Source organism: Hyperolius riggenbachi, chromosome 1 (genome assembly GCF_040937935.1).
Source record: "Hyperolius riggenbachi isolate aHypRig1 chromosome 1, aHypRig1.pri, whole genome shotgun sequence".
Taxonomy (NCBI): Eukaryota; Metazoa; Chordata; class Amphibia; order Anura; family Hyperoliidae; genus Hyperolius; species Hyperolius riggenbachi.
Genome location: NC_090646.1, coordinates 551,019,105 through 551,043,989, shown reverse-complemented (window position 1 = coordinate 551,043,989; position 24,885 = coordinate 551,019,105).

Here is a 24,885-nt window from a genome sequence, read left to right as displayed (position 1 = left end):
GGTGGGAAAGGTCCACAACACGAATAGCCATTAGCCATCTTCCGCCGCTGAGGAGGAATCGCGGCGTGGACGAGTATTCTCCGATCCGGATTCCGAATCCCTGCTTCTGGAGCGATGAAGTGCTTTAGAGGGGTGACGCTGGGAAGGCCCAGATGCTTGTGTATTTGGTCGCTGGAATACAATTTCTCCGTCCCAATCCGGGAGCTCGATCACAGGGATATCCAGATCGCTGCAAAAGTCCTCCAGGTCGGTTGCTGCACGTAGGGTGTATGTTTTCCCCTCAGCCGTGACGGATAATGAGAAGGGGAATCGCCATTTGTACATCAGGCCCTTCTTTCTTATTGCTTGCAGGAGAGGTTTTAGAATTCTCCGCTTCGCTAGGGTAATGGCGGACAGATCTTGATAGAGTTGTACGGGCGTCTCGTTGAACAGGATCTGGTCCTGTGTTCTCGCTGCCCGCATGATGTTCTCCTTAAGCTGGAAAGATTCCAGGCAGCAGATGACGTCTCGTGCTTTCTCACCGTCGTTGCTGCGTGGACGCAGGGCTCTGTGTGCACGGACGAAGGCAATCTCGGAGTCCGCAGGCCTTTCCAGGAGATTGTTAAAGATGGCCGAAAGTGCGTCACAGATCTTCTCAGCGGCTACTGCTTCTGGCAAGCCCTTCACTCTAATGTTACATCTACGGCCTCGATTGTCTAGGTCCTCGAGATATCTAGTGTGGTCAGTTAGTCTGGCGGAGTGTTTGTCAGAAGTTTTAGCTAGCTTCTTCAGCTGCATAGAGGTTTGGGTGTTAGCCGCCTCTAGGGTGTGTAGTCTGGAGCCTAATGCAGCAACGTCCGCTCCGACTTCCGACACTGCATGCAGCATGGAGGCCTTGATGTCCTCAGCGAATGTCTGTAGGTCAGCGAGAGTAGGGGATCGCTGTTGTTTACCCGAAGGTTTACCCGGATCAGAGGGTGAGGAGTCTGGCGATGATTGGGCTTGGCCTTCTCTGTTTTTTTCCGGCGCCATCTTGGAGGCCTGAGTGAGGTCCTTTTGGGATCGGAATAAGTCCGGTAAGGTCTTTCCCGCTTTGTTTGGATTACCTCTGCCAGTTGCCGGTGTGTTCTGCTGACTGCGGGTGCCCGGCATATCTGTTGGGTGCCCGTTGGTATGGCTAAATATCGAGCTTTAGCGGCTGTAGAGCGGGAGAGAGGAGATTAAGCAGCCATCTTCCAGCAGCGTCAAGCCACGCCCCCCATCACACCTAAACTTATCACACCTAAACTTATCACGCCTAAACTGGCTTTTCACCAGCGTGGTGCAATGGTTATCACGCCTAAAGTCTCTAACTGGGTTAGCACCGCTTTGTGAATCGAGCCCAAAGAATCAATTGTGTGGTATATTTACTATATGTATTCGGAGGAATCATATTGCGCAGATAGATTTTAGGGTCAAGGGCCACAGAGCAGCCCATCTTATCATGTAAGAATTTTGTTACTTATTGCCAATATTAATTTATCTCAGGACAGGACCATATCATATGGAAGAAAGTACCTTGATCAAGGGCACATTTTGGACAAAGAGGGGAGTAATTTAGAAAGACGTACTGGGGTTAGATATGCTCTATGAAGTACATAGAGAGCAAGCAATCTGTCAGGGATATGAGGAGAAAACTTAGGGATGTTATCGAGAGCATCCTCCCAATCTTCATCAGATAACTCTCCAACATCCAGTTCCCATGTAGTTTTTTTAAGGTAGGCCCTACGAGTGGAGACCTCTAACATTATAGTATTATAGATTGCGGAGATTAGTTGTGTGGAGCAGGTGCCTTTGACAATAGATAAAATTGGAGAGTCTGACAATGTAGCCGGCAGAGCTGAAAATTGAGCTTTAATTGCGTGAGTAAGTTGAAGGTTAAGGGGCCCATACACCTAACGATTTTCCCGCCGATATACAGCAGATTCAATCACTGTGATCGAATCTGCTGTAAAATCGTTGTGCAAAAGTTGACCGAACGATCGATTTCCGACCGAAATCGATCGTTCCTGTCCGTGCAGAAGATTTTGCTCTACCGCCGGTGGGTCGGGAGTGCGTCGATGGCGGCGTTCGAATGACCGACGCAATACAGCGGCATCACATTACCTGTTCCGCCGGCGCATGTCCCCGCTGCTCCTTCTCCGCTGGGCTCCAAGTCCGGCAGGCTTCACTTCTTCCTGTCCCGGCAGGAAGTTTAAACAGTAGAGCGCCCTCTACTGTTTAAACTTCCCCGGACAGGAAGTGAAGCTGGAGCCCTGAAGCCGAGCGCGGAGAAGAAGACAGCAGAGACCGGGTGTCTCGTCCCGGCCGGATCAAGTAATGTATGCGGGGGGGGGGGGGGGAGGACGGTGGCAGCTTCACAGATGGTAATCGGTTTCATGCTGAAATTGATTCACAATCTGCAAAGGCAGCCATACGATCCCTCTCTGATGAGATTCGATCAGAGAGGGATCTGTTGGTCGATCTGTTGGCAAATCGACCAGTGTATGGCCACCTTAAGCAAATTTCATATGCGATGGGAGATTATACTGTATAGATAATTGTTCATATGAAATAAGATGGCCTGAGTCTATTACTTGGTAGAGGTAAAGGATACCATGGTTGATCCAGAGTCTAGCATTAGGTAATTTACGTAATTCCGGAAGGCTTCGGTTTTCCCACAAAGGGGTATATTTAAGAGGTTGTTCAAGGTGTAGCCGTCAATATTTATGTGCAGTATCCCAGGCCTTTAATGTTTGAGAAAAAGTGATTGGGTACTCTTTAGTGTAGTAGGAGTTTTTAGCTCCTGTAAGTATAATTGTAATGGGTTCAACTTGCCGGAGTGCTGGAAAATCTGCCAGGAACCCCAACAATCTGTCTTTCTGGAGAGTAAGGTCAAAATAAATATGGGAGAGCTGGGTCCAAATAATAGATATGACAATTGGGTACTGCAAGGCCACCAAGGTCTTTTGGACACTGTAATGTTTGAAGAGGGGGACGATGTCTACCCTTATTCCAGATGAACTGAGTAAGAAGGGTGTTAAGTTTAGAGAAAAGGGAAAATGGGAGATAAATAGGAGCGTTCCAAGAAATGTATAAGACTCGGGGGAGTAGGATCATTTTAAAGAGATTAGCTCTGCCGACCACATTAATCGGTAGTTTACGCCAGGCCTGGAGTTTGGATTGTATATGCTGAATCAGAGGAGACCAGTTTAGGGATAAAAATTCCTGGGGGTATCTAGAAATACGTATTCCGAGATAAGTGATCTCCGATGCCCATTGAAGAGGAGTAGAGGCCTGAAGCAGGGATGGAGGAAAAATAAGGGAAGTATAGAGGATTTAGACCAGTTACTACAAAGACCAGAGTATAGACCGAATTCATCGATCATGTACAGAACACATGGCCAGGGTCAGACAAGTACAGTAGCATGACAAACAAACTTAAACATACAAACATGACATACAAACTTATCTTATCTACATTAGTTCTATAGTGAAGGCCCAGGATTTCTACATCATTCCTAATCAACGCAGCAAGGGGTTCGAGTGCTAAATCAAAGAGGAGAGGAGAAAGAGAACATATCTTAAAAAACTATTGGCAGATCTTTTGGTTCTGTTCCTGGGTAATAAATTAGGTTCATGTAACAAACCAGCCAACACATTAATCCTACATACAGCCGCTATCGATAAACTGCATATAGCTAAGCAATGGTTACAAAAATCTCTAAGGCCCCGTTCACAGTGGTAGGTTGCTGTACAGTGTAACGGCTGCTTTGTAACAAGGCTTACTGTACTGCAATGTACCACCTACTGTATGTCACATTCCCAGTACGGTAGGTGCGTTGGGGTATAACGGGTTGCGGTATGGTAAAGTACTGCATGCAGTGTTACCAGTAAATGTTACGCATGCGTTAACAGTAGAAGTGAAACATACTTCTCATTGACTGTATGCAACACAATGCGGCCTTAATGTGCGGTACAACGTTTTGTTCCGTTGCCTTGTGTTCCCTGTATAACACTGTGGATGAGGCCTAAGGCCGGAATAGGTATTTAATACACTTAAAGCACAACTACTATTGTAAAAAAAAGTTACATACATCACGCCAGGATCCGCCACAACCCTTCTGCTGTCAGCCAGGACAGTCTTCATATTCACGACCACGCAACCCACCGTGCATGAACGTGGCTGCACTGAGCAGGCACCAGTGGGTTTGCGCTTGCGCAATAGCACAGAGAAAAATGCTGTGCATGAGTGTCACCGTGCTACTGCAGAGGCGGGACCATGCTTTGCATCTGCGCAGTGCAGCTGCACTCTTACACAGCCGGGTGGAGCATTTGCCGCAAGCAATATTCGATTTTAATGTTGAGTATTGTTTAATGGGGCACAAGTTAGGAGGGGCATAGGAAGACCAGGGAAGCCTCTGGACCATGAAAAGGCTGTCCCCTACTGAAGTAAGTATCTAACATTTTTTCTTTTTTAAATTGACTACAGGTACACTAAGGGCTCGTTTACATATAGTGCACTTTCCTGCACGCTTATGGAAACGCGATCGCAGGGGCAGCAGACAGTGCATAGACTGCACTGTCTGCCATTTCCATTCATCGGTGAATTGCTGTGCATGGTTTGCTGCATTTCTGGGCGCTTCAGTCTGCGATCCTATTTAGTGTAATGAATGGGATCGCAAGCCCCACCCTCACGAGGAGTGACGTGCAGCACGCCACGGAGCTCTGCTCTGCTCTGCATAGAAACCAGCCCTTTTATTTTATAGTTTTTATAGTTAGAAAACAAATTAGTAAGGATGTATGACACTCAGGATACCTTTATCAGTACCTGGACACTGTATATAGAGTGGCTGGGGAATATTGGTCTGCACCACTCTTGCTTTTACTTCAGACTAAGGGTGGCCACTAACCATCCAACCTTTTTATCCAATCTTACCAAATCTATGTAGTAGAAAAGTAAACTGAGTAAATATATTGAATGGATACTATAGGCAGTCCCTTATATTACATAGAAATGGTAAGATTGGATGAAAAAGATTAGATTGCTAGTTGCCACCCTTACACGTGTTAGAATGTGCCCTCTAAATGACAACATTCGTAAAAGGTGGACACGTGCATTTCAATTTTTTTCATTTTGTTTCGATTCAACCAATCTGATCCAATTTTTTAGATGATTGAAAGTTTTGAATAAATTGTTCGAGGTACCACACAGGTGTGTTCAAGATTGCCACAATTTTGGATTGAAAAGTATTTAAAGGGAACCTGAGACAGTTCACACAGCATTATTTATACTTACCTGAGGACTCCTCCTGCCCTATGAGGTAAATGACCTCCCTCGCTACCCCTCCTCCCCACGCCGATCCGTTCTCCAGTAGTAGCCGCCGGAATTCGAGGCCAGTCATCCTCTTCTACACAGGTGCAGAACGCCCGCGTCCGCGGGAGTGTGATGGGGCACGTGCGTGGCTAGTCCGCAGATGAGCACGACTGATCCGGACTGAGAAGAATACCGGCAGCTACCACGGGGGGAAGCAGCTGGGGAGGATGGCTAGGGAGCCCACACACCTCATGGGAGTGGGGGAAGCCCTAGGTAAGTATAAATAATGCTGTGTCAGGTACATTTTAATCATTAACTTTTTGCTTAGTAATAGCACTACCTTTTCCACTTTGACATTTTTACAATTTTTACAATTTTACATCTCTGTAAATCTATCAGTATCTCATGTCGTAATCATTTTCTGTCATTCTCTGTTCAGCATTACATTAAGATTTTTAATTACAACTGATCGTTTTCATGGAATTGAGGTGAAATTGAACATAAAAATGCTAATGTTTGTGGCCACCTTAAGGCCTAGTTCACACTGCAAGAGCATTTTTAGCACTAGTGATTTGAAAAGCTCTTGCTAATGCTCTTGCTAATACAATCACAAATCTTGCCTTCAGGAGTAAGATCCGGTCAATCGCTACCAAAACCTCTAGACACAGGAACAGCTTTTTTCCTCAAGCGGTAGCCATACTAAATGCAGAACCCCGCTAGAGCTGCTAGGACTTGAAAGTAATCAGCACAGAACTGTAAATGAACAATTTGCACATTGCTTACTGCCACTATACTTGCATAATGTCCTTGACTTGTAATATACACACTGTCTGTCCTTGTATTGTTTTTGTTTGTGTTTGTTACGCAACTGCCAAGAAAATTTCCTTGCAGGTGCAAACTTACTTGGCGAAATAAAACTGATTCTGATTAACTACCTGCCGACTGCCTAACGCCGATGGGCGTGGCCCCAAGTCCTGGGGCTGCAGTTTGCAGGAGATCGAGGGCAGGCTGCTTGCGCATCTCCTGCTTGGGGGGTGGAGCTCCACCCCGCCTTCAGTCTCTGAGCGGCTATCGCCCCTGGAGGACAAGAGAGCGATCGGCTCTCAGAGGCAGAAGCCTATGACAGCCGATCGCCAGGATTGGCTGGCTGGGGGGGGGGGGGGGGGGGGTGTTGAGAAATAAATAAATAAATATTGAAAAACAACATACATAGGTATTTATAAAAAAAAAAAATAAACAACTTGGGGGTGATCAGACCCCACCAACAAAGAGCTCTGTTGGTGGGGGGAATGGGGGGGGGGGGGGCAATCACTCGTGTGCTGTGTTGTGCGGCCCTGCAGCTCAGCCTTAAAGCTGCAGTGGCCATTTTAGTAAAAATGTGCCTGTTCTTTAGGGAGGTTTACCACTGTGGTCCTCAAGTGGTTAAAGAAGAACTCCAGTGAAAATAATGTAATAAAAAAGTGCTTCATTTTTACAAAAATTATGTATAAATGATTTAGTCAGTGTTTTCCCATTGTAAAATCTTTCCTCTGCCTGATTTACATTCTGACATTTACCACATGGTGACATTTTTACTGTTGGCAGGTGATATCAGTGAAAGGAGATGCTTCTAGCTTTTATTGGCAGTTGGACCCAGCTATAAACAGCTTTTATTTCCCACAATGCAATGAGATTCACAGACAGGAAACTGTCAGGACCTGTGGGAGGGGTTTCACCACAATATCAGCCATACAGAGCCCCCTGATGATCCGTATGTAAAAAGGAAAAGATTTCTCATGGAAAAGTGGTATCAGCTACTGATTGGGACAAATTCTTGGTCACGGTTTTTCTTTAAGTTTAAGTTCTATGAGTTTAACAAACTCATAGAATTACATTAGCAATTACATTACATTAAAATCACAAGCTCTTGCAATGTGAACCAGCCCTTAGTCAGGGACCCTGAGCAGGACCATAAAATGGACAAATTAACTTACTTTGGGTTTCCTCCAGCTCCCACGAGTCGGTGAGGTCCCTTGGCGTCCTCCGGACTCCCTCCTTTCTGCCCCTGCTACTTCAGGCAAAGTTGTGCGCCACTGCGCATGCAAGCCACCCTGTGTGCCCGTCTCGCTTGCGTGCCCGCTGCCATAAGCGTTCTGCACACACATGGTTCTTGAAAGAATGAACCACTTGTGCGCAGAACATTTACAGCAATGGGCACGCGACTGAGATGGGTATGCAGGGGGGCTGCTCATGCACAGTGGCCCACGACTTTGGCCGGACTTCGGCCGAAGTCACCGCACTAATGGAGCTGCTGGGGGGCACCCAGAGGACGCCGAAGGACCTCACCGGCTACAAGAGGCTGAAGGAAGCCCCAGGTAAGTTCATTTGCCCAATTTATGGTCCAGCTCAGGGTCCCTTTAGCAGCAGAGACGTCTGTAACCTACAGTATATGACAATTATTATGTTGTGCGTTTCTTTTTGTTTTAGCTTACTATTTTTCAGCTGTTGTTTTTTCTTGTGCTTTTTTTCCTCCTTTGTACTTATGATAATAGGCAATGCTCCTGACTGTGTCTATGATTTACACTTGTTTTTGTCACAATATTTGAATAATTTCCCCTGTGTGGGCTATTTTTCACAGAGAAGACAGAAAGTTTGCACAGTCAGTACCTGCAAATTGGTGAATTAGCTGCACACCGAATAATCACCTCGCGACCCAGGAAGATGGATCCCAGCGACATCCCACGACGCTCCCCAATCCATACTCCTTGAGGTGAGTATATGCGACGGTACACGACGGGTGCGAATGAGAGTTCATGTGATCGCGGTACTTTCCGCGGGAGTTGTCGGGGATCTGCCGTGACGGTCGTTACTAAGTTTGTGTAATCGTGCGTCTGTACTCACATCATGAGATCATAAAAATTGTCGCTTATCGCTCAAAACAAATCACATAGTGGGTACGGACCTTTATGGTTAGGTGCTAGATGCAGGATCTCATCCAAACCTGTACAATTAGAAAGCAGAAGTAGCTGCTACATGCACACCAAAGCTTGTCCAATTACAAACATTTTATTCCAATTCCTATTAACACCAACAATTGTTTTGGAGCCTCAGCGGGTCCATTTGCCAAGATATAATGAACAAGACAGGATAAATATCTTGTCCAGAGTCATCTGGCCCTCTGCCACGACCCTCTTAGTAACCCTTAGCAATGGGTTAACATATGGACAGTTCATTTACACAGCCTTAGCAGTTCTAAAGAAAAAAAGTGGTTTCCAATTTTTCTAACCATTCACAGAAAGCTGTACGCTGGGAGCCAGCTATTAGTAGCTACAGTCTGCATAGCAGATGGCCCAGGACACTGGTGGCGGTGTATCAAGGGGAGCGGTGGTAAAGGTTAAACAGCACCAGGGGGTGGGTAAAGGTTAAGCAGCACTAAGGCACTCTTAGGGGGATGAGGTTAGGCGCTAGGCACTCTTAGGTGGATGAGGTTAGGCGCCACTGAGGAGGGCAGGGCTTAAAGTTAGATGCCACTAGAGGGGGTTAAGGCAAGGCACTGCCGGGGGGAGAGGTAAGGTTAGGCACCACAAGGGGTGTCCTAGGGTTAGGCACCACCAGGGGGGACTTAGGATAGGGCACCACCAGGGGTGTCTTAGGGTTAGGTACCACTAGGGGGTCATAGGGTTAGGCATCAGTAGGTTTCTGTGTGAGAGTAGGGTTAGGCTAGGTCATAGTAAAATATCAGTAAATGTTACCAATATTTTACTATATGAATTAAGAAGTAGAATATCTGTAATTTACCGTTATACTGCTATTGGCTATTTCCTGTGCCCTTTTCAACATTATTAAATGTTTGTTATCCTGGTTCAGTCTCTGTGCTGTGGTAATATGTGTCTAGCTTATGAATTCAGACTTGACCAGTGGGTATTAATTCTGCTTCTATGTGCAACTCAAAATTCATCTAATGAATACTTCCCAGCAGGTTGTTCAAGCCTCCGGAATTTTATTTCTGAAGTTTCCTGTAAGACTGAACTGTGTGTGATTCTTTGCCATATACTGTACGCTCTGATAAGACTCTTTGAAACTATATGAAGTTGTCATTTCATTTAATAATCTGCTTGAGGTAAGGGAAAATCTTTTGTAAGATGTAACTGTAACATTCTAGATGTGAGTTGTTAAAGCAGGATTCTGGCTTGGTCCTATCAGGCCTCACTGTCATGTACTTTTTATAATAGACAGCTGCATTGGAAAGTTAAAATACAGTATATTCTGGCGTATAAGACCACTTTGTAACCCTTGAAGATCTTCTGAAAAGTTAGGGGTCATCTTATACGCCGGGTGTCATTGATGCCGGGTGATAAGGCCTATCCTATTATCACCTCTCAGATCTCGCTGCTGAGGACTGTAGTGAAGCGGCGCAGGGGCACATGTGTGAGATCTGAGAGGCGGAGAAGGAGGTAAATAGGATACAAGGGCGGGGCCAGAAGGGTGAAAGGGGCGTGTTTTATGGGCACAGTGCGATATATTCTTCCATACCGCTCTGATAAACAGGTAGATAAGGAGAGCTGACCAATCCACTTAGGGATAGGGAGAGTTGACCAATCCAACCAGTCAATCACCTGTATACTGTTATATACTGGGTACCACATACAGCACAGCACCAGTATCTGTTCCTACATACCACCAGTATATGATTTTTTTTATTATTTTGTGTGCGTTGGAAGAAGGGTACTCTTATACGGCAAGTATATCCCAAACTCTATATTTTAACTGGAAAAGTTGGGGGGTCGTCTTATACACCCAGTATCTTATACGCCAGAATATACGGTAATATTTTTGCTCACAGATCATCTTTGATTTAATAGCCAGAAATTTTCCTTGTTGAAAATGGAAAAGATAAAAAGAAAACGAAAAAGTAATGCCATTACTGAAGTCTCTGAATATTTAGTGCTAGTTTTTTGAACTATTACAATGAAATAAATACAACTGTAATTACAACACAAATGCTGTAATAATAAGGGTATGATAAGTGCACTATTAGGTCTAGTCTTGGGCTGTAGAGCCTATTTTGTGTAAATGAGATGAGATAGAACAAATACTCCGCTATGAAGGGAAGATGCATATGTGATCGTGCTGCATATGGTGGAGATAGTGCACTTATCTGTAATTGCAGATCTCTCTTGATGCCATTGTGGCAATGTTGATTATATTATTAGTATTAGTATTAGTCTTGTGTTTCTGTGGTTTAGTACACTTTGCCATATTATATAGTTTCATTTTACTGCAAGATTAAAGCAATATATTCTCCGTCACTGTGCAATTTTTCTTGAATATACCCATAGTATGAGACAATTTACTTATCTACATACCTAATACATGGAAGGCGCTTAGAGAAGGCTTGCGCTTATACCCTCCTTGCATACTTTATGTGTTCTGCTGCTTTCTAATGTTTTGTGCCAGATTAAAAGCTTAACTGCACAGTCACTCCATTCACTGTGGAGGGCGAGGGGATTTCTGAGGTCACTGCAGGCTTGCACTTGGCATACCACTCTACACTAATGAGGGGCATTCAGAGAGTTTATATTCTAACTCATGTCCAGAAAAGATACTTTTAGTTTTGTTAATTTATTAATTTATCATTCATTATTATTTAAAGTGGACCTGAACTCTTGCACAGGACAGAAGGAAAACATAGAAAAATTCACTCTGTATGTATTTAGAGAGTTTAGCCTGTCGAATTCCCCCTCATCTGTGACTAAGCACAAGTTGTAATTTGATCTGTTCAGCTGTCAGCTCAGGAATCTCCTCTGCCACAACAGAGCTGCTAATTTGTAAACACAGGATGTTATCCCCATGTCTCCTTACAAGCAAGAATTAGACCCACTGCAGATTTATTGCAGGATTTCTATCAGCTGTAGCAAAGAAATGTTTTTATTATAAGGTTATTTGTATTGATAAGGTTATTATTTTACTGTGTATCTTTTAGAGCAGAGAGGAAGTTCTGAGTTCAGGTCTGCTTTGAAGTATTGGTCCCCGACAGACATCACCAATAGGTGAATCAAGCGGATAGGATGCTAATAAGGGTGATGGTTCAGGCTAAAAGCTATGTTGTCTGTGTTTTCTCTTTAATCCACAAGGGTTTATACAAGTTTGTATAAAAGGAGTGCATAGACTCTTATAGGGCCTCCACCAACATGACAGCCATATAGAGGGGATTGTTGCTATTCACTGCTGTTCACTCCAATCACGAGCTTGTATAATTTACTGTATAATTACTCCTAACCTACTCCTATAGATATTATGCAACTATTCCTGGTCCAGATATTGACCTACCTTGTGCAACTACTTCTGATCTCTTGCTCCAGATACAGATCCAGCTTATATAACTACTCCTAATCTGCTCCAGTCACTGACCTGGCTTGTATGATTACTAGTGATCTTCTGCTTCAGTTATTGACCTGCTGTAATCATGTGTTACCTGTTGCCACCCTCAGCTTGCCTCCAGTCCTATCCTCAGCTTGTGTGATTGTCCTCACCGGGCTATCTCGGAAACTAAGTGGACCGGGTCCTAACGGAAGTGAACAGATCCTATGTTAATCAACAGGATTAGTTCACATTTCTCCGCTAGAATGGATCCATTCAGCACGTTTGGTGTGGCTGCGCTGCGATAAATCCAGAGCGACGGATGCACTGCATTGACCGCGCACTCATGCCAGTGTGAACCGGGCCTTAAAGGACTTACGAGGCCAAAATGTCTAAAAAAGCAAAGTACCTGTAAGCTGTTTAAATGCACGGAGGACGCCGTCCGCGCCCTCCGTGCAGTTCCGCCGGGTCCCCTTCCTGAGATCGCCCCCCCGCGCCGACCCCGACCCCCCAGGCCGGGTCGGGCTCTCGTGCCGCTCTCAATATGGCCGCTTCCATTGGCCGCGGCTGCGCAGTCCGCCTGGCCGCGAGTGCGGCTGCGCAGCTCTACGGCCAACCCCTCCGATCCACGCTACAGTGCATGGTTCGGGGGGTTGGCCGTAGAGCTGCGCAGCCGCACTCGCGGCCAGGCGGACTGCGCAGCCGCGGCCAATGGAAGCGGCCATATTGAGAGCGGCACGAGAGCCCGACCCGGCCTGGGGGGTCGGGGTCGGCGCGGGGGGCGATCTCAGGAAGGGGACCCGGCGGAACTGCACGGAGGGCGCGGACGGCGACCTCTGTGCATTTAAACAGCTTACAGGTACTTTGCTTTTTTTAGACATTTTAGCCTCGTAAGTCCTTTAAAGTGTACCAGAGCTCCTGCAAATAAAAAGTTTTATACATACCTGGCTAAATGAAATCCGATGAGTTAAGATCGCTCTGACGCCACCGCTGCCTGCAGCTCCGGTATCGTCTACGTATCTCTCCAGCAGCTGCTGGAAAGATATGCAAAGAGCGCACTTCTCTTACGTCAGACTGGCCGCTACTGGCTGAAGTGACAGGACTCGGACTGGAGCTGCAGGCAGCAGAGGACGGTGGCGTCGGAACGATCTGAACTTATGGGGCTGGAGGAAGCCCCAGGTATGTATAAAACTTTTTACTTGCAGAAGCTCTGGTTTCCTTTAAGCTGTGTAGATACACATGCTAGTAAGTGGCCGCCCAGCATCCTCTGAAGATCCAGCTTGCTGGTGCCCCCTCCCACTCCCATATTCAGTGTAAAAGTCTCACCTCTCCACCACGCGACTCCTGGTCTCCTCTGGTGACACTGGTGCTTGTTGTGATGCACTGAGTCAGGTGGTACAGAAGTCACGCCGGAGGAGAGATGAGACTTAACACCTACTACCAAATATGGATTAAGCTGAAATGGGGCCCTAGGCAAGGTAGTAGCTTTGGCTCCCCATTATGGCATACTTGGTAATCTGAGATGAGAGATGGGTCAGAGAGCGTGGCAGTTGGGCCACCTGACACCTACTAGGCCCCAGTTACCTGCCTAGGGTGCCTTGTGGATGATCCTGCTCTGCCTAGTGCTGGTGAGTGGGGCACACTTTACACTTGGGGTGGCCCGGCAGGTGGCGGGAAGATGATTTCTGATAGATTTCATGCTGGATAATATGTATTGAAATGGCTGTGCAATTTGTGGCCAGGCAATAGATCTGATCAGATTCGATCAGAGAGGGATCTATCTAATGGTCGATCTGGCCATACATAGGGCTTGATTCACAAAGCGGTGCTAACAGTTAGCACGCTGGTGCAAAGCCCTTTATCACGTCTAAACTCAGTTTAGGCGTGATAAGTTTAGGTGTGATAAGTTTAGGCGTGATAACTATAGCACCAACTGGGTTAGCACCGCAGTGCACAACTGATCAAAAGTTTTGCGCTAGCAAAGTCTAGTGCACTTCGCATAGAGTGTAATGGCGCTGCTTTGCGTGTGGGACTTTGCGCGCAATCTAAACTTATCTAAACTTATCACGCCTAAACTTATCATTCCTAAACTTATCACGCCTGAACTGGCTTTTCACCAGCGTGGTGCAATAGTTATCACGCCTAATGTCTCTAACTGGGTTAGCACTGCTTTGTGAATCAAGCCCATTGAGTGATGTATGCAGTGGCGTAACTAAGGGGCCCACTGTATTGAAATGGAGCCCATGAACCTATCAAGGACAGCTGCAGTATCAGGGAGGTATGTTTAGAGTAAGGAAGCACTATGCAATGCACATAGAGGTGTTCATTACCAGCATAGCACCAATGAAAATCTAACAAGATGGATGAAGGAGGACCCCTAGTAGGCCCCTCTGGTCCAGAGGCCCCGGCGCGGTCGCTACGCCACTGGATATATGTCTGGATTTACTGTGGTTCCTTGCAGTGGCAGGCTTACCACTGCCAAGTCACCTCGAAAAACCTAAAGCAGCCATTGTGATCATCACCTGAGTTGTGGGTAGCAGATCCTTTGCTGCTGGTAATCACAAGCAATTACTCTGAGTGCATGAATATAAATACAATTATTCCAAACAGTAAATTGTGAAATGTTCAACGTTTCAGTTTTATAATTAGACTTTTTTAGGTGATAGATATTTCTGCGCATCTATTTCAGCTTACATTAGTTCATTTTCTGCCAGGGGACAAATCATGCCATTGCTATAGACAGCTCTGACCTGGTGTCTGGGAAATGTATGATAATTGCACTACAGCAGAAACATGCATTATATAGAGTGCAAGTCGTACAGTAAATCGCTCAGCGCAGTGAATAGGTCAGATAAGGTTTGCCAGATTCCTTTTATAACTGTTTTCAGGACAGGCATTTCTACCAATAAGCAATTTTACAGAATGTATGTCTGCTCAAAGCACTTCAGTGTCTGAATAAATATAACTGAAATGCAATGCCTCAAATGTAAAATATTATTCTTCCAGAGTTATTCCAAAAGTTATAACATTAAGTTATCGGATGCAAGAACGCGTCTTCAAATTACCGTATATCTTTAAATTATGCAGTTAACGCAAACTCGGATTACATAAATGTATTTTATATTTTATTTACATTTTGTTTCTTTTTAACAGAACAGAACTAGATGTAATCTTATTATGCACGATTTAGTGAACTTTAAAGTGACACTGAAGAGAAAAAAAAATTATCCGACCTAATAATTGGCAAGTGTCCCTGCGTCCCATGTCCATGTGTCAGTGCTTTATTCTCTGCGCATGTGCACGGAGGGACGCAGAGACACTGCCGAGAGCTGGTGGGGAATGACGCGTGGCAGTGGAGGACCGGCCCCAAAGGGGGGCGGGCGCATGCGCCACGTGCATGGACGGCGAGCGCTTGCACGAGTGGGCGGCTGGTGCGCGGGCGGCGGGTACACGCAAGGCTGGCGGCGGGTGCGCGCATGCACTAACTGGCAGCGGCGGCATGAAAAGACCTAGAGCCCGTTTTTAAATGGGCTTAGGTCAACTAGTGATATAATGAATTGGTTGTGTAGTACAGGTTAATTTTTTTATAATAATGTTTTTTTATTTCAGAATCAAGATACAAATGCACCAACTGTTGCGCAGAGTACAATATTGTCAATAATCAAGACAGAGACAAACATTCCAGCGATATAACATAACAGCTTATGTAACACATATTTGCATTAATCATGTAGAGATAATCACGGGATTATAATGAGGGTGAGGGAAAGAAACCATGGTGGGTTCGTTTTTATCTTACTGATTCTGGTCGAGTATTGTGGAGCTCGACCCACTACCCCAAATAAGATTGGGTTGAGCCCAGCTGCACACACTCTTCCAGTGTTGACTGAGTGGAAGGAGCAGAAGGTATAACCATCCTTCCACATTGGTGTGAGGTGTAATTTCAAAACCTTTCTCGTAAGATATTAGAGGGCTGCATGCGGTGTGGTAGAATTTGTTTGTATAGTAGGTGATCTGGGACCGTATGGATTCTTATCCTGGGACCTCTAATGTGGTTTATTTATTGATGGGGATAGTAGTCTCTCTAAAAAGAGGGAGGAAGGCAGGAAGAATAGCATCTATCTTCTGAGATTTTAAAGTCGAAAGTAAAAGGCTGTGTACCTGTGGGATTATATGTTCTGAAGTTGTACTTTAATTACTGAAAGTACCAGTTAACATTAGTTGTGTAGTACAGGTTAATTAATAGAACATTAGTAAAAAAGAAAATAGTGTCGTATTTTTATTTTCAGTTATATAGTTGTTTTTTTTATGACATTGCATCATTCTCTCATAATTGCAGTTTACACACTACTCACCATTCTAAATGATTTCACAGAGCAGGAAAATGACCTTTTGAACTCTGCAGAAAAAAACCCAAAATACAGTGACAGTTGAGATAATAAGCTTCATAAGACAGAGCTCTCTGTGACTTTGAAAGTCGGAAAGATCATTGATGCTTTTTTACATAGATAACAACTGGAGTTTCTTAACTCTTCCTGTACTGGAAACAATATGAAACTCAAATATCTCTGCTGCTAATGTTTTATTTCTTAGCTGTACTACACATACAATTCATTATATCATATGTTTATTTTCACTTCAGATACTCATTAAAGGCAACCTAAAGTATGAGGTACGGTATATGGAGGATCCCATATTTATTTCCTTTTAAACAATACAAGTTGGCGGCTGGCTGATATCTTTGGCTGCAGTAGTGTCTGAATCACACACCTGAAATAAGCATGCAGCTAATCATATTTTTATCTGAAACATTTAAATGCTTGTTCATTGGTCTATGGCTAAAAAGTATTAAAGTAAGAGGATTAGCAGAGCAGCCAGGCAACTGGTATTGTTTAAAAGGAAATACATATGAAAGCATCCATATCTCTCCCACTTCAGGTTCAAGTGTAATTGCATCATAGCAAAGACATGGTGCTGTGTTGAAGTAGGATAGGAGAAAAATATCCTGTATTTAGTTCTTTAATGTTTACCTGAGGGGAGCCATATTTTAAAAGCTATCCATCCTCTATAATAAGACCCCTGTGTCCCTGTGTGTGCTGTCTCTGTGTAGCTGGGTCCGTGCCTTTTACTACTGCGCTGCGCATGTGCGCAGCATAGACCCAGCCTCACAGAGACAGGAGGATGGGAACGGGGCCAGGGAGATGGGCTGGCGTGTGAGTGGGTGGCCGGGTGTGCGGCGGGCGCTCGCGCACAGGCAGTAACATGCGGCGGGCGGCATTGAGAAACAGACCCTAGAGCCTGTTTTTAAATGGGCTTGGGTCTGCTAGTACCTGCATAATATGTAAGCTCCCAACACACAGTGTGGGCCCTTATTGTGCCCGACCTTTCCTCCCTGCTGCCGCTGTTCACCACTTTAACTCCAAGTGGGGCACAATCGCTGTTCACTCTATGCTTCATTCTGGATTGCGCTCCCATATAGATGTGCAGCACAAATCCAGTGTCTGATAACCTCACAGGTTAGGCAGGTTTGCATTACTTTAAAAAGTTGTCTCACCTCAGGTTTATTTGAAATCATGAAGGCTTTAGTGTATTTCAGAAATATAATGCATCAGGCTGGGGTTACACTTGTCTGTTTTCGTGTACGTTTTCTGCACAGAAAAACGCAACTGTGGATCTATGTTAATTCACGAGCTAGTTCAAACATTAAATGTGTTTTTTTGTTTGTGTGCAAAAAAAAACATCTTGCAGCATAATTCTGCACACTGTGGCATTTTCTCTATCAGAAACATTAGCTGCTGTGAAAAAAGTACGCATTTTTCTGCATTCAAACAAAAATGTGCACAGAAAACTGATAGACAAGTGTGACCCCTACCTAATGCCGTTATAATTTTGTTTGCCCTTATGCTACTAAAGGCCTGATGCACAAAAGTAACTTTGCAGTGCACAGGTAATTGCACATGGCAATTATCTAACACCACCCTGTTAGCACCGTGCGTGTTAATGACAGTGTCATAGAGAAGTTATTATTTATATTATAGCAGTTACTTTTGTTGTGGCTTTTACATATTTATATCCCATTGTCCCATATGCCTCACTTCTTAAAAGAAAACATCGCACCAGTTGGTTTACTCACTGCCTGTCAGAAGCGTCTCTGCCACAGTCTGATTTTGGGGAGAAGCCAATAAGCTTTCTAGTATGCTTTTGTGTTGTGGGAGGAAACTGCACATGATATGCCAAGTGAGGCTTGAACCCAGAATTCCACTTCTGTAGGGCAGGAATGTTAACCACTAAGCCACAATGTTGCATGTTTCGTATTGTATTTTTCAATGCACAATGCATTACATTTAAAACGCGTTTCATTATTTATTTTTTTGTTAAACTAAATGTAAAAGTAAGTTATTGGGCATAATCCCTGGTACACCATGCAAGAGCAATAGAAACAAACGGGGGAAAACTAACAACAATGAAAGCTACAAATAGAGTGCAAATGGTATTACAAGTATATGTTGCTATGAGGCAAAGAGCCAATGCCTATAAAAAGTGTGTCAATATAAAAGTATCAATCTGTGCTGGATAAAACATTTAAAAGTATCATCAACAAAGTAGGATGGGACTCTTAGCATCATAATTCTTGAGTTATACCAGTACAGTTCATGTGCTTAGCTGAATAAATGATAGGCAACATACAACATCCTCCTCCCTCTACTCAACTGCTTGTTGTTGTGCTGGCCTGCAGGGCTGGAGCTTCCATGGGGGCAAACTGGTCTATACCTCAGGGCCCCCAACCTAGCTGTCGCGCCCCCCCCCCCCCGAGCGGACTGCCAGGCTCCCCAGGCCTACACCCTAGAGAATTGTGCTCCATGGGGCCCCTGCAGGGTATTCTGCAGTGAAGTGAACACACCTGTCCTACCAGCATGTTCCTTTACAATCTGTGTTCTCCCATCTTCATTCCTCCTGGCCGCTTCTTCTACAGTATGTGGCCCAGTTGTGTGAGCAATACGTACATGTCGTGGGACACTGAGATTAACCCCCCTGTGAGGATGAAGCAAAGTGATGGGAGAGAAAGCTGGCCGGACAGGTGAGTTCACTCCATTGCCAAATACTCTGCAGGGGTCCCGGGGAGCACTATTCACGTGGAGAAACACCTACACATGCTGGCTCTGGTGCCCCAGGAGAACACCTGGTACTATCTGGTATCAGAAATATAATGGCCACCTAATGACACTTTATTGTAGCTAGAATGGGCCCTGTTGGTCTGCACCTCTGTTCTTGTTGGATCAAGCACATCATCATCATCTAATTAGTCATCAAAATCTTCACCAAACTCAATAAGCGCCAAGAGGTGGTACCTGGGAAATACATTATGCCTTTGTTTTCTCCATATAGTTGGTCCTCATAACTCCACCACGTGTCCCGCCACAGCACTCTGCTTTTGATCTGGCTGAAAAAGCCACGTCATTAGACATTGAATGTGTTACGAAAATTAAATGGTCACCACAAGTTGTTTATCACAACATTTTGATTTTTACCCAAACGTTATGGAATTCTAATGATACTTATTGCTACATTATACAGTATATATACAACTGATTTCTGACAATCTTAAAAAGAAAACTGTATAAAGCGTTATTGTATTTAGAATATGTAATTTATATATTTTCAAAACGTTTAAAGCCTCTCTAGCCAAAGGACTGACAAACCTATGTCAATGAATCTTCAGATAACAGGAGGTGAAACAAGTAGGCACTGTAAGTGTGTTTTCACTGGTGCTCACAGTGCTTACATCTTGGCCTGCAGCTACCTAGCTTTCATCTATTCTAGTGTTATATCCATGATGCTTGGAAGAGCTGATGGCAGCTATGGGTACTCCTCATTATGGGTGATGCCGTTCTTTGACTTTTACAATGTCTTACAAGGATGTCTTATATTCTCCATGGCTGACACATCACAAAATTGCCTACAAATCAATGGAAGACAGCTGTGATTGGGCTAATCTATAACTACCATATTCTAAGGCAGGCACATCTATAGGGGCAAATATCCAGGGCCTGTGCCCCAAATCTATTGCTCTGGTGCCCTGAGTCTGTCCCCCCAAAATGCCCACTTGTTTTCCCTGAATTACCAGGTGTCCTTTGTTGTCATGGCACTGCAGGGCTGCCATCTTGGTGGGTTGCCCATGGCAAAGGGAAGGCTGGCCACAGTAGAGGCCAAGCCATGCCCATGCTGTGGTTTGAGCATGTAGTCATATCTGCCTGGTGCCACACACTATGAATCTGCGCCCCCTGCCCAATCAGTTTTGCTATTTGCTGCCTGCAGTGCCAGTCATGGAGGGGGGGCTCGGCTTCCACCCTGAAGGGCAATGAAGTTTTTTGGGGTCCACTGCAACTTGCAGCACATGCCAGGAGCCTGCACTGCCCATCCCTAAAGCCAGGCAAGCCCATATTAAGGATTGCACCAGAGGAGAAGAGGCACTGGAGTAGGTGTGTTACCCTTTCTGGGTGTTTGTCTGTCTCTGTGTGTGTTTGTGTGTGTGTGTGTGTGTGTGTGTGTGTGTGTGTGTGTGTGTGTGTGTGTATGTAAGGAGTTTGTATGTTCTCCCCGTGCCTACAAGGGTTTCCTCCGGGCACTCCTGTTTCCTCCCACATCCCAAAAAACATACAGATAAGTTAATTGGCTTCCCCTAAAATTGGCCCTAGACTACGATACACACACTATACGAAACATACATAGACATAAGACTATGGTTGGGATTAGATTGGGATCCCCTCTGAGGGGTAGTTAAGTGACAATACAATATACTCTGTACAGTGCTGCGTAAGAAGTAAGTTGTGCTGCTTTTCATATGTTGGAGGAAACGTTTGCTGCTTTTCGTATGCCAGGGGTAACGTTTGCTGCTTTTCATGTGTCAAAGGTAATATTTGCTGCACTTCATGTGTTGGAGTTAGGGATGATTGGATCAGGCAATTACAGATATCGCGGTAATTCCGCATTCCGCTGTAACGAAATTCCGTCACCACTACATTCCGGTGGATCCCCACGGTATTCCGCGGAATTCCGCATTCCAGCAGAACCATTTCCACAATATTAAAGGGAACCAAATGGATGTTCCCTTTTAAACAAATGCCAGTTCCCTGGCAGTCCTGCTGATAACTTCGGCTTTAGTGGTGGCTGAATCACAATCCTGATTACAATTTTTTTTGGAGCAGCAGGAGTTGTCGGCCATGGGACCTAGAGGTGGTTTCACGGCGGTCATCACAATTTTTTTGGGGAGCAGCAGGAGTTGTCGTAGGCCATGGGACCTAGAGGTGGTTCCACGGCAGTCATTACAATTTTTGTTTGGAGCAGCAGGAGTTGTCGTAGGCCATGGGTCCTAGAGGCCGTTCCACGGCAGTCATTACAATTTTGTTTGGGAGCAGCAGGAGTTGTTGTAGGCCATGGGACCTAGAGGTGGTTCCACGGCAGTCATTACAATTTTATGTTTGGAGCAGCAGGAGTTGTCGTAGGCCATGGGACCTAGAGGTGGTTCCACGGCAGTCATTACAATTTTTGTTTGGAGCAACTAGCAGTAATAATGGTAATTGATGAGGACACTTATTCGCCAAGGGTTTAGATGATCCCTTGGGCCAATCGGGATACAGGTGCAGGACATTCATCTTCTACCCAACGAAGAAGGGTATCCCGGATGTGGCTCATCCTGGTGTCTGCTTGGGAGGGGGGTAAGAACTGCCACATTTTCCCCTTGCACCGGGGATCTAAGATGGTGGTCACCCACATGTCGAGCCTTGATTTTAGAGTTTTAATCCGGGGGTCCTTACGGAGGCACTAGAGCATATGCGCAGCCATGGGGAAGAGATGTCTGCCATAAATCACCTCTTCCTGGCTGTCAGAACTGTCGTCATGCTCCAGCTCCACATCAGAATTTTCTTCCCACCCCCGGACAATGGGCTCTTCCGCTTCCACAAGCGCTGCCTCCTCATCCAGGACTTGAGCATGCTCACTGACTCCCCCACTTGACTGACCACTGTTTAGTAGGTCTTCCTCCCCCTGTCCGAGCACTTTGTCATGAGCCTTGTCCAGCATTAAGACAATAGGGAGCACTTCTGATATGCTGCAGTGCTCCTCACTGACCAATTTTGTTGCCTGCTCAAACGGCACCAAGACTTTACACACCTGTCCAATCAGCTGCCACTGGTCCCCAGTAATGTAGTCCAGTGCCCTGTTCTGGAGGAAGATGTCTGAGATAGGTATAGCCTGACCGCCATTCGCTTCACCCACAACCTCTCCAGCATGTGGAGGGTGGAGTTCCACCGCATCAGACAATCAGAAATAAGCCTGTGCTGCGGCAGGCTATGGCTGTGCTGCAGCAGTTTCAAGGCCGCGGTGGTGGTTGCGGAGCAACGGATGTGCGCTGACACTTTTCGCGCTGAGGCCACAGCGTCCTTCAACCCATCAAAAGTTCGTAAACATTTCTGGACTACAAGGTTGAAGACGTGGGCCAAGCAAGGTAAGTGAGTGTAGCCACCTTCAGAAATGATGGCCAGCATGTTGGCACCATTATCAGACACCACTACACCTGTCTCCAGTTTTCGGGGGGTCAGCCACTGCCGAATCTGATCCTGTAAGTCTGCAAGGATAACAGATCCGGTTAGCCTGTTCTCGTCCATGGATTCGAGTTTCAGCACTGCTTGGCATCGATGGTGCTGCAGACCAGTGTAGGAGCGGGACCACTTGCTGAGAGGCTCAGCAACGGTGGACTGGCCTTGGACAGAACAGGTAGCAGATGGAACTAGAACAGGCCTCCCCTTCAACCCACGTGGCAGCACCACCAGCTGAGATGCCCCAGATCTTGCACCCTCCTCAGCAGCACCATGGAGGGTGACCCAATGGGCGGTAAAAGTTAGATACTTTCCCTGCCCATGCCTGCTGCTCCAGCCATCCATAGTGAAGTGCACTTTGCCACCGACAGCGTGATGCATAGACTAACCGACACACTCCACAATGTGCTGGTGAAGGACAGGGATAGCATTCCTGGCAAAATAATGGCGGCTGGGGATCCGCCATTGTGGAGCAACACTGTTCATCAGTCTGCGGAAGGGGGCACAGTCCACAGCCCAACAGCCTTACCAGGAGTGCATTATTTTTGACAACAAAAGGATCACTTGCAGGGGGCATCCGCTTCCTCTGCAACATTTCTGGCACAGAGGCCTGACGCTGGAACACTGGTGATTCAGAGGAAACCAACAAGGGTGATGATGAGGTGCTTGCCGAGATCTGGAGCCCTCTTCCAGCCTGGCATGCAGAGCGATTTGAAGTAGAATGGGACGCAGGTTGGATAGGGACAGGTCGACTAGAGGGGCCTGTTGCTGCTGCTTTTCCTCCACCCATCTTATTGTAATTCTTTACATATTCGAACTCCGGTCTGTGGTGGCTGCGCATATGGCTTATCAGCCCTGAAGTGCCGAACCCGCTGCCCGATTTGCCTCTGCTCACCGATTTACGACACACAGAACAGACTGCCCTGGATTCATCCTCTTCCAGAACAGTAAAATAATTCCATGCAGGGGACGTGCATGCACGTGGAGCAGTGGTGTGACCTGTTCTAGCACGTCGATGCTCAGCATTGGGCTGGTGGGCACTGACAAACGGGAAAGCACTTGCAGGCTGCTGGCCAGCCGTCTGCTCTGTTTCTCCATGCTGCTCACGCCTGCTAGTGCCTAACCCACCAGATGGCGACCAAGTTGGATCAGCCGCCTCATCATCCAAAATATCATCCAGTTCAACCAAAGCACTGGAACCCATAAGTGACTCTTCTGGACCCTCCGCCTGGCCACGAAACACCTCTGTAGTTGACTGGTGATGTTGATTAGTGGTGGTGACACAAGCTCCCGGTTGTGATGGATTACTGGATGAATAAAACGGGCCATTTTTGTCACCACAGAATCCACTACTTCTTGGGACCTTGGTCCCATGGTCTCCTCCAATGCCTCATCCCAATCCTTCTGCACATCTCTCTCATAGGTATAGGTGTGCTTTAATTCTAGAGGAGAGTACTGGGAGGAAGCAACCTCATCAAGAGGTCGGGTTCTGATCATGAGGAATCTGGCCACTACTGGTGCAGCTACCAGCTTCAAGTTCCTCACACTGGGTAGAGGGTTCCTGATTGAAAAAATCAACTACTCTGTTCGCCTTCTGCTCTGTCAAAATTTTCCTGCGTGCGAACACTGGGAAGACATCTCTGATCAAGGCGGAACACTTCCTGCTGCTGCTGCTGCCACCCTCAAACTGATCACATACTTGACATGATCCACCAACACCACCATCACTCCATTTTCTTTTAGGAGTGGCAGGAAATTGCTGCTGCTCTTGCTCCATTGTTTTGGGGCCAAAAACTTTATTGGGGAAGGGGTATGAGCGACAGCACCAAAATAAAATAAATCCACTTAACTTGAACTAAAAAACAGATAAGAAAATAAGGGGGTAAAATAAAGAAAATAAATCAAAAACAAAATAAAGAAGAAAAAAAATGAACTTATAAAACAAAAACAAAAAAACTTGCACTACACTCAACTAATCAATCACCTAACTCTGTCAAACACTAAGCCTGCGGCCTGGCTGGCTCTGTCTAAACCTCTCCACACAGCAACTACTGGTACACTACACTACAATCTATCACTCAAACTAACAATCTACTGTCACTCTCTCACAAATACACCTAGCTACTACTACTAATAGCTCACACTCAATCTAATTCTCTCTCACACTCTTTAAAAAGATTTTTGTTTTATATACAGTCTTTAAAAAGACTATTGTTTTATGTTGAAACAACTAATATGGGTCTGTCTCTCCTCACTCCAACACCAGACTGAAACCCACAAGCTTCGAGACTGTCATACCTCTCTTATATACAAAATGGGTAGGATAGCTGATGATAGGTAGCTAGGAGCTGGTTGCTAACGTAAGATTGGTTGGTTTTTGTTAAGACTCTAATTGGTGCAGAAATTCCGTTTTTAATGCAGAAATCAGCATGCTTTAAACTTCTGTGATGGGTCTATCCCTTCCGTTCCTTCTGATTGGGTAATGCAGCTTTTACACGCTTCTGAATAAATTCCGACGGAGTTCCGCATAGAAATTCCGCTATTTCCGATTACCATTATAGCTTTTCCATTCCGGCTCACCGGAACAGAATTGCCAATTTCCAACCAGAATCGCGGAAATCTCCATTCCGCGGAATC